Below are 7432 nucleotides of genomic sequence, written 5' to 3' on the forward strand. Positions count from 1 at the left end.
TATGCACCTCATTTACTTTCAATAAACCAAATTGACGCACAAATTATAGATGTGCTGTATCCTGTTCTGATTTCATAATTCATACCCTATGAAATGATTTATCCCTCAGATGGTCTTCTCTGATACTAGTTGGCTGTGGCTGAGCTCCAGATGGGGTCAGGGTTAGGGTTTGGACACGATTCCAATAATGGGTTGGCATGAACAGAGATTTTGCAATCTCTCCGATTTTCGGGAATCAGAACTGAAGCTGTGTCCAGCAAAATTCCCAGCGGTGGGCAGACAGGGGGTGAGTTCTCTCCTCAGCAGATATAAGGCCTTGGTCCTATAACTTCTCACGGAGTACCATCGTCTTTACAGAGGAGACACAGCTCAACATACAAACTGATAAACAGATATTTCCATCAAAATGTGGTATGTTATACTTTTCATATTCTTTCTTCAACAAAACCCTAGTCGCCTGGCAATTGTTGTCATTGCAGTACCAATCCAAATGAATCTCTGAAATGTCTTTGGACAATGGATCTTTGTAAAATGGCAGGGAAACACAGCTACTTAAATCTTTCAAAAAACATTCAAATTGCTCTAGCTAGAGACCTTTTCTAAATATAGGTTAACAAGCAAGCCCAGAGACTTCCTAAGTAAAGGAACCGTTAGTTGTGGTACTAGTGAGTGTTTGGGAGCTGTCTGTCAGTTGGCTCTGTGTGTGTGTACTGTACTTATGTGTTCCTTCTGTCCGCAGGTCATCCCTGGTAGTGCTCCTCGCGGCCTCCTGTGTCTGTCTGGAACAGGACAAAATCAAAATCAAAATCAAAATCAAAACCAAATCAATTGATGAGATGTCAGACAATTCAGGTAGCTATCTGTCTAACTGACACATAACCAACTCCCTGCCTTATGCCAATACGGGCTTACTTTTTCTGATTTAGATTGAAATGTCAACAAAGTGAGAGGGATGAAACGTTTTCAAACAAAAACATGTACATTTTAAAGATCATTGACAACCTTTCTTGTCCCATGTCTATGTTAAGGTGGGTGTTAGTGACACCATTGATGCAGAATATCGCCCAAAAATATTGGACTTACACATTACACGTGTGTTTTCACACGTGCAATTTGTCTATTTCCGAAACATATTATATTTGCTGGCCCATTGTGACTGGTTCGTGTAAGGATATCACTCACATTTCAATTACACTGTCACTCTCATCGGATGTTCTGAAGCCAATCTTCACTATGGATCCCCTTACGCAACTCTGAGCTGAGCAGACACAAGCTGTTCCTATTCAGCCTGTTGGAGAATACAGTAGCTGTGGCCAAAATGAGGATGTCACTATCACTTTCAAGTGAGAACCTTGTTAAGTCTCACGGCTCACAGCTATTATCCCGATTATCTTAAAAATCGATTCAGCAGCGACACACATGAGATGACAGGGATCAAAGAGAAGGCAAGCAGGGAGGAAAGGAAGGAGAGATCCTCAGTCTCAGCTTCCTCCAAGCTGGATGGTAAAATATGTCATTAGGAAAATCTACAGAGCATGAAAGCCTTGAAAAGTAAAATTCCTCAAAATCCACCTCTCATCAAACGTTTCAGGAAAATGTTTGAGAAGAGAAATGACACTAATTCCATCCTCATCTAGGTTTCTGCGTATTGTGACCTCCAAGGTAATTCTGTGAAAGCTAGCCTTGTCTGGCTCAAGTCATGACAACACTTATTTTTTTTAGATAATAGTAGATGATTAATGAATTTACTGAACTTTTGTCAGGTCAAAGCTAAAAGGTTCCAGAAAGCTACTACCAAATGCTATGTGTATTCAAGTGAATAGTGTTGATTTTAGCAAACTCAAACTCAAACTAAAACAAAGGCTGGAATTGTATTGAGGCACATTTCATTTTTCTGCAATAATCTTTTATGGTTGTGTTTGAGTTGCACAGCAGTAAGTGCTAGGTGGTGCTGAGTTGGGGATGTTTTAACCATATAGAGATTGTATAGAAATAATGTTGTTGTGTTTCTTGCCCAGACCTGCGCTTCAGGCGTATGGTTGGGGGCACCCTGGCCCCTCATGTCCCCTGGCAGGCCATGGTCTATCTGAGTAAAAACGTCATGAACGGGGGCTTCGCTGGGGGAGCTCTAATCTCTGACCGCTGGGTCCTGACCGCTGGCAGGAACTTGTTTGTCAGGAAGAGTAGGCAGGACACCCAGGGGAAAGAACCAATCATCCCCAAGGTGTACCTAGGCATCACGCGATACTCCCAAGCCAATGACTCCAAAGAAGTTGCTGTAGAAAAGGTGAGCTAGTATACCCATTACCATCTCTTTCAAACAATATACAGACAATTCAGTATTTACAGCAAGCAGAACTGCACTGGGCTCTCTCACCTACATCATCATTTTCAGTCTTATAGGTAGTTAGAGCACAAATACAGTAGATCGTCAAAAAAAAGGTCCTATGAATTATTCCCTTCCCCTTCTAGGTGGTTCTGCACCCAGGCTTCCAGAGCGTGTCAGACTGGGACAACGACCTGGCTCTGATTCAGCTGAAGGAGCCATTCACCTTGAGCGAGGCTGTGATGCCCATCCCTCTGCCTGAGAGGGGTGAGGACCTGGCTGAGGCAGCCCAGGAGAAAGGCATCATCACAGGCTGGGGTTGGGGGTCCACTTCACCCCCGCTGAGTCACTGAAACACCTGGTATTGCCTGTGGCATCGCATAGCTTCTGTAAGGCAGAGTACAACCGTGGTGGCAGCACTCCAACCATAGACGACAACATGTTCTGTACTGGAGCCAGCAAGTACCAGGAGAATGTGTGCTTTGGGGATGCAGGCGGTGCCCTGGCAGTCCAGGACCCCAAAGACGGCAGAGTGTATGCTGCAGGGATCCTGTCCTTCGATAAGGCCTGTGCCGTGAGGAAATACGCTGTCTACATGAAGCTCTCTGCCTACATGCCTTGGATCAACAGTGTCCTCAGGGGTGACAGTGAGAAATCAGCCAGTCTCCGCTCCAGTGTAATGTCTGAGATGTTTTCGAGGCAGTTGTAGCCTCCACTCAGCACAGTTTCAGATATGAGAGCCGGGGCTCATAATCTCCATTATGCCTTTGCTAACAAAGTAATTTTCTGACTTGATCTTGTAAAACTCTCTCAAGTTTCGACTTTCATTGAGTGTGTGCCCCCGCCTGATTGAGTGTGTCTTCCGATGTTGATTTCAAAGGATTTTCAATAAATTAATCTCTCCTAAGAAGTTTGGTTTCCGATGTTTCACCTTATAACTTTTATTCACATTTTCTTCAACTCATTTTAGAATGCTGGGAAACATGTTTTAGATCATCTCTACAAGCTGGAACCTTAGAGCATGTTAGAGCCATTAAAACAAGTAGCCTACAGCTAGGACATGAGACGATTTTGAAGTTCATTTAAGTAATGGAATTATTAAGGAAAATTGTTATCTGGCCAAGGAGGATATTGTGTTGAGACCAGCAAGGGTTTTTTAGTAGATTTGTCATGAAAATCATTCAAGAAGGAAATAACTTGTTCTAAAATAGAGCTACATAAACGAGGGTCTAGAATCCCTCCCAGCAGGGGAATGGAGGTCATGTCACTCCTGGTTAGTGACTAATTTAAATACAGAAGACAAAAGGCTTGTCATCACAGCTCAACACTAGTTAATAGCTCTCTTGCTTTGGAGCAGCCTGCTGTACCACAATTTGTTCAGTTTCAACAAGAGATATCTCAGAAATGGTGCCGAAGAGTATGGCTGATGTTTTACATGCCCGTAATCAATTGTGCTATTTTGTTCATTTTTTTGTGTTGTTTGTAACTTATTTTTAACTTATTTTGTACATAATGTTGCTGCTACCGTCTCTTACGACCGAAAATAACTTCTGGACATCAGAACTGGGATTACTCACCACGGACTGGTAGAAGCTTTTTCCTTTAATCTCTATGTACTAGGGGCTATGTGGGACGCATGCGTCCCACCCCTGGTACACCCTATCAACAACAGGTGAAATATCAAGAGCGCCAAATTTGAAAACAATTAAATGTCATAATTCAAATTTCTCAAAAATACAACTATCTTACACCCTTTGAAAGATAAACATCTCCTTAATCTAACCACGTTGTCCGATTTCAAAAAGGCTTTACGGCGAAAGCATAAAGTTAGATTATGTTAGGAGAGTACATTGACAATAGCTGTGTGTAATGTTTTGTCAATTCAAAGACAGGCATCACCAAAAGCAGAAAACCAGCTAAAATTATGCACTAACCTTTTACAATCTCCATCAGATGACACTCCTAGGACATTATGTTAGACAATACATGCATTTTTAGTTCTATCAAGTTCATATTTATATCCAAAAACAGCGTTTTACTATGGCGTTGATGTTGAGGAAATCGTTTCCCTCCAATAACCGCCAGTCAAATCAGCACGACAAATTAAATAATTACTATTCGAAAACATTGGTAAAATATTATATTGTCATTCAAAGAATTATAGATTTACATCTCTTGAACGCAACCGGATTGCCAGATTTAAAAATAACCTTACTGGGAAATCACACTTTGCAATAATCTGAGCACTGCGCCCATAAAAATACGCTTTGCGATACAGACTAACCGCCATGTTGGAGAGATCTAAAATCGAAAATACTATGTAAATAATCCATTACCTTTGATTCTCTTCATCAGATGTCACTTCCAGGAATCCCAGGTCCATAACAAATGTAGTTTTGTTCGAAAAAGCTCATAATTTATGTCCAAAAAGCTCCGTGTTGTTAGCACATGATCTAAGCCCGCCGGACTTCTCTTCATGAAAGAAGGGAGAAAAAATACTTACGTTTGTTCAAACATGTCGAACGTTGTATAGCATAAATCATTAGTGCCTTTTTTAACCAGAACATGAATAATATTCAAGGCGGACGATTGCATTCTCTTTTAAAACGTATTGGAACGAGAGTACCCAACATGAACTCGCGCGCCAGAGTCTAATCGGCCATCACCGTTCCAAGGCTCTTGTTCGGTCAGATCTCACAGTATAAGACTCAAAACACTTTGTAAAGACTGGTGACATCTAGTGGAAGCCATAGGAAGTGCTCAACGATTAATAAGCCCCTGTGTGTTTCAATGGCATAGGCTTAAAGGTAATTCAACACATCAGGTATCCACTTCCGGTCAGAATTTGTCTCAGGGTTTTGACTGCCATATGAGTTCTGTTATACTTACAGACACCATTCAAACAGTTTTAGAAAATTCAGTGTTTTCTATCCAAACCTGAACAATAATATGCATATTCTAGCTTCTGAGTTGGTGTAGGAGGCAGTTAAAAATGGGCACATATTTTTTTTCAAAATTCTCAATACTGCCCCCTATCCCCAAGAGGTTTTAACACAGCTGTGAGTAGTTATTTTTTTCATTTTTTCATTTTTGACAAAATGAGCAGTCCTGGAAGTGACAGATTTTGACTCATATTGAGTGATAAGACTGAGCTATTTAAAAACACTTTTTCAACATTTCAAGATAGCAGTTAGTTCAGTTTGATCTTATTAAAGACAGCTGTATCATTTTTTTATTCATTTTGACATATTTTTTGGGACCACTTTTTTTGCACTATGTTTGAAGGCTGTCAGCTTCTTCTCAGGAGGAGAATCACTTAGCCTTTCAACTAATTTTCAAATGATAGGATGCCTATTTTAAAACACTTTCTCTACATTTCAGCCAACATGTTATTTTTACTCAGCGTAGGCCTCGGACTGAAGGTCTGTCTGCACTGAGGACAGCTATAGACCCCTTTCAGAACATCCTGATCCCAGCAGCCCTCAATACAGCTCCTACAGTAACTGTGCCCACAGGCAGTAGTGACAGGCTCCTTCAGTAGATCCAGACAGACAGAACAACAGAACTGGTCCTGGTCCAGCAGAACTCCCTGTTGAGCCATTTGGACGGTTGTTCACTCTCACATAGACAGACGACACAGAGACTCAGATCAGTTTCGTTTCCTCAGAAGAGAGTTTGTGAAGGGGGATGGACTTCCTGGTTCTGCCAGAGGGGTGGGGTTAGAGGGAGGGAGGGGTTAGAGGGAGGGAGGAAGAGAGAGAGGAACTGCATGCAACAGCAAGAGGGAGACAAATAGTCTTGTTCCTTGGTTAGAGCCCTTAACATGGAATAAATGAAATAATGAATCTTAAAATGTGAGTTATTAGAATATAAAGGGTAACCGTTTCTATGAAGTACATATTCTAATTATTTTAATGACCTTTATAATGCCTTATAATACACTTATGTGTTCTAATAAGCAATAAGGCCTGAGGAGGTGTGGTATATGTAAGGATTGCGGACCTGGTGGCAGTGAAGTCAGACGCAGGAGAGCAGAGATAGGTAATAGCCGGAGCAGTTTAATACAAAACGAACCTACATGGGTACAAAACCCGATGCGCACCAGTAACAGAGTACAAGCACTTACAAACAAACAATTCCACACAAGGACATGGGGGAACAGAGGGTTAAATACACAACAATTCATGATGGAAATGGAAACCAGATGTGTAAGAAAACAAGACAAAACAAATGGAAAATGAAAAAAAGTGGATCGACAATGACTAGAAGACCGGTGACGCCGACCGCCCGAACAAGGAGAGGAAATGACTTCGGTGGAAGTGGTGACAGTATATGGCTAATATACAGTACCACGGCTAAGTGCTGTTTTTAGGCACGACGTAAAGCGGATTGAGAATTATGTAACACTTTCAAAAATACAATCAAATAAAAATGTTATTGGTCACATACACATATTTAGTAGATGTTATTGTGGGTGTAGTGAAATGCTTGTGTTCCTGGTTCCAACAGTGCAGTAGTATCTAACAATACACCCTAATGTAAATGTCACAGGTGTCGTAGGGTTTAGACCAAGACGCAGTGGGAAAATGTAAACTCATCTTCTTTTATTAAAGGACAAAGAACAGGCCGGTAAGGAACAAAGCTATACACAGCAACAATCTGCCACAAAATCCCCATGACAAACAAACTCCTAATTATAGGACCTTCGATCAGAGGCAACGATAACCAGCTGCCTCCAATTGAAGGTCCAACCCCAATTAACTAAACATAGAACTACAATAGACAAGACAGAACATAGAAATACACTAACATAGAACATAGACTAACAAACCCCGGACCACATAAACCAAACACCCCTCTATCTAAATACATAGCCCGAACCACATAAACCAAACACCCCTCTACGTAAATACATAGCCCGAACCACATAAAACAAACACCCCTCTACCTAAATACATAGCCCGAACCACATAAAACAAACACCCCTCTACCTAAATACATAGCCCGAACCACATAAACCAAACACCCCTCTACCTAAATACATAGCCCGAACCACATAAACCAAACACCCCTCTACCTAAATACATAGCCCGAACCACATAAACC

The 7432-nt window shown here is 41.3% G+C and overlaps 1 pseudogene across 1 annotated transcript; it reads left to right on the plus strand.

The window, feature by feature from the left end:
* Nucleotides 1-224: 224 nt before the first annotated feature.
* Nucleotides 225-3236, plus strand: LOC106598440 (haptoglobin-like; annotated as a pseudogene). Its single transcript, XR_006763325.1, has 4 exons — nucleotides 225-411; nucleotides 740-852; nucleotides 2019-2287; nucleotides 2473-3236. The product of XR_006763325.1 is annotated as a haptoglobin-like (transcript).
* The last annotated feature ends 4196 nt before the right edge of the window (nucleotides 3237-7432 follow it).

The sequence above is a fragment of the Salmo salar genome, unplaced genomic scaffold (genome assembly GCF_905237065.1).
Source record: "Salmo salar unplaced genomic scaffold, Ssal_v3.1, whole genome shotgun sequence".
NCBI classification, from domain to species: Eukaryota; Metazoa; Chordata; class Actinopteri; order Salmoniformes; family Salmonidae; genus Salmo; species Salmo salar.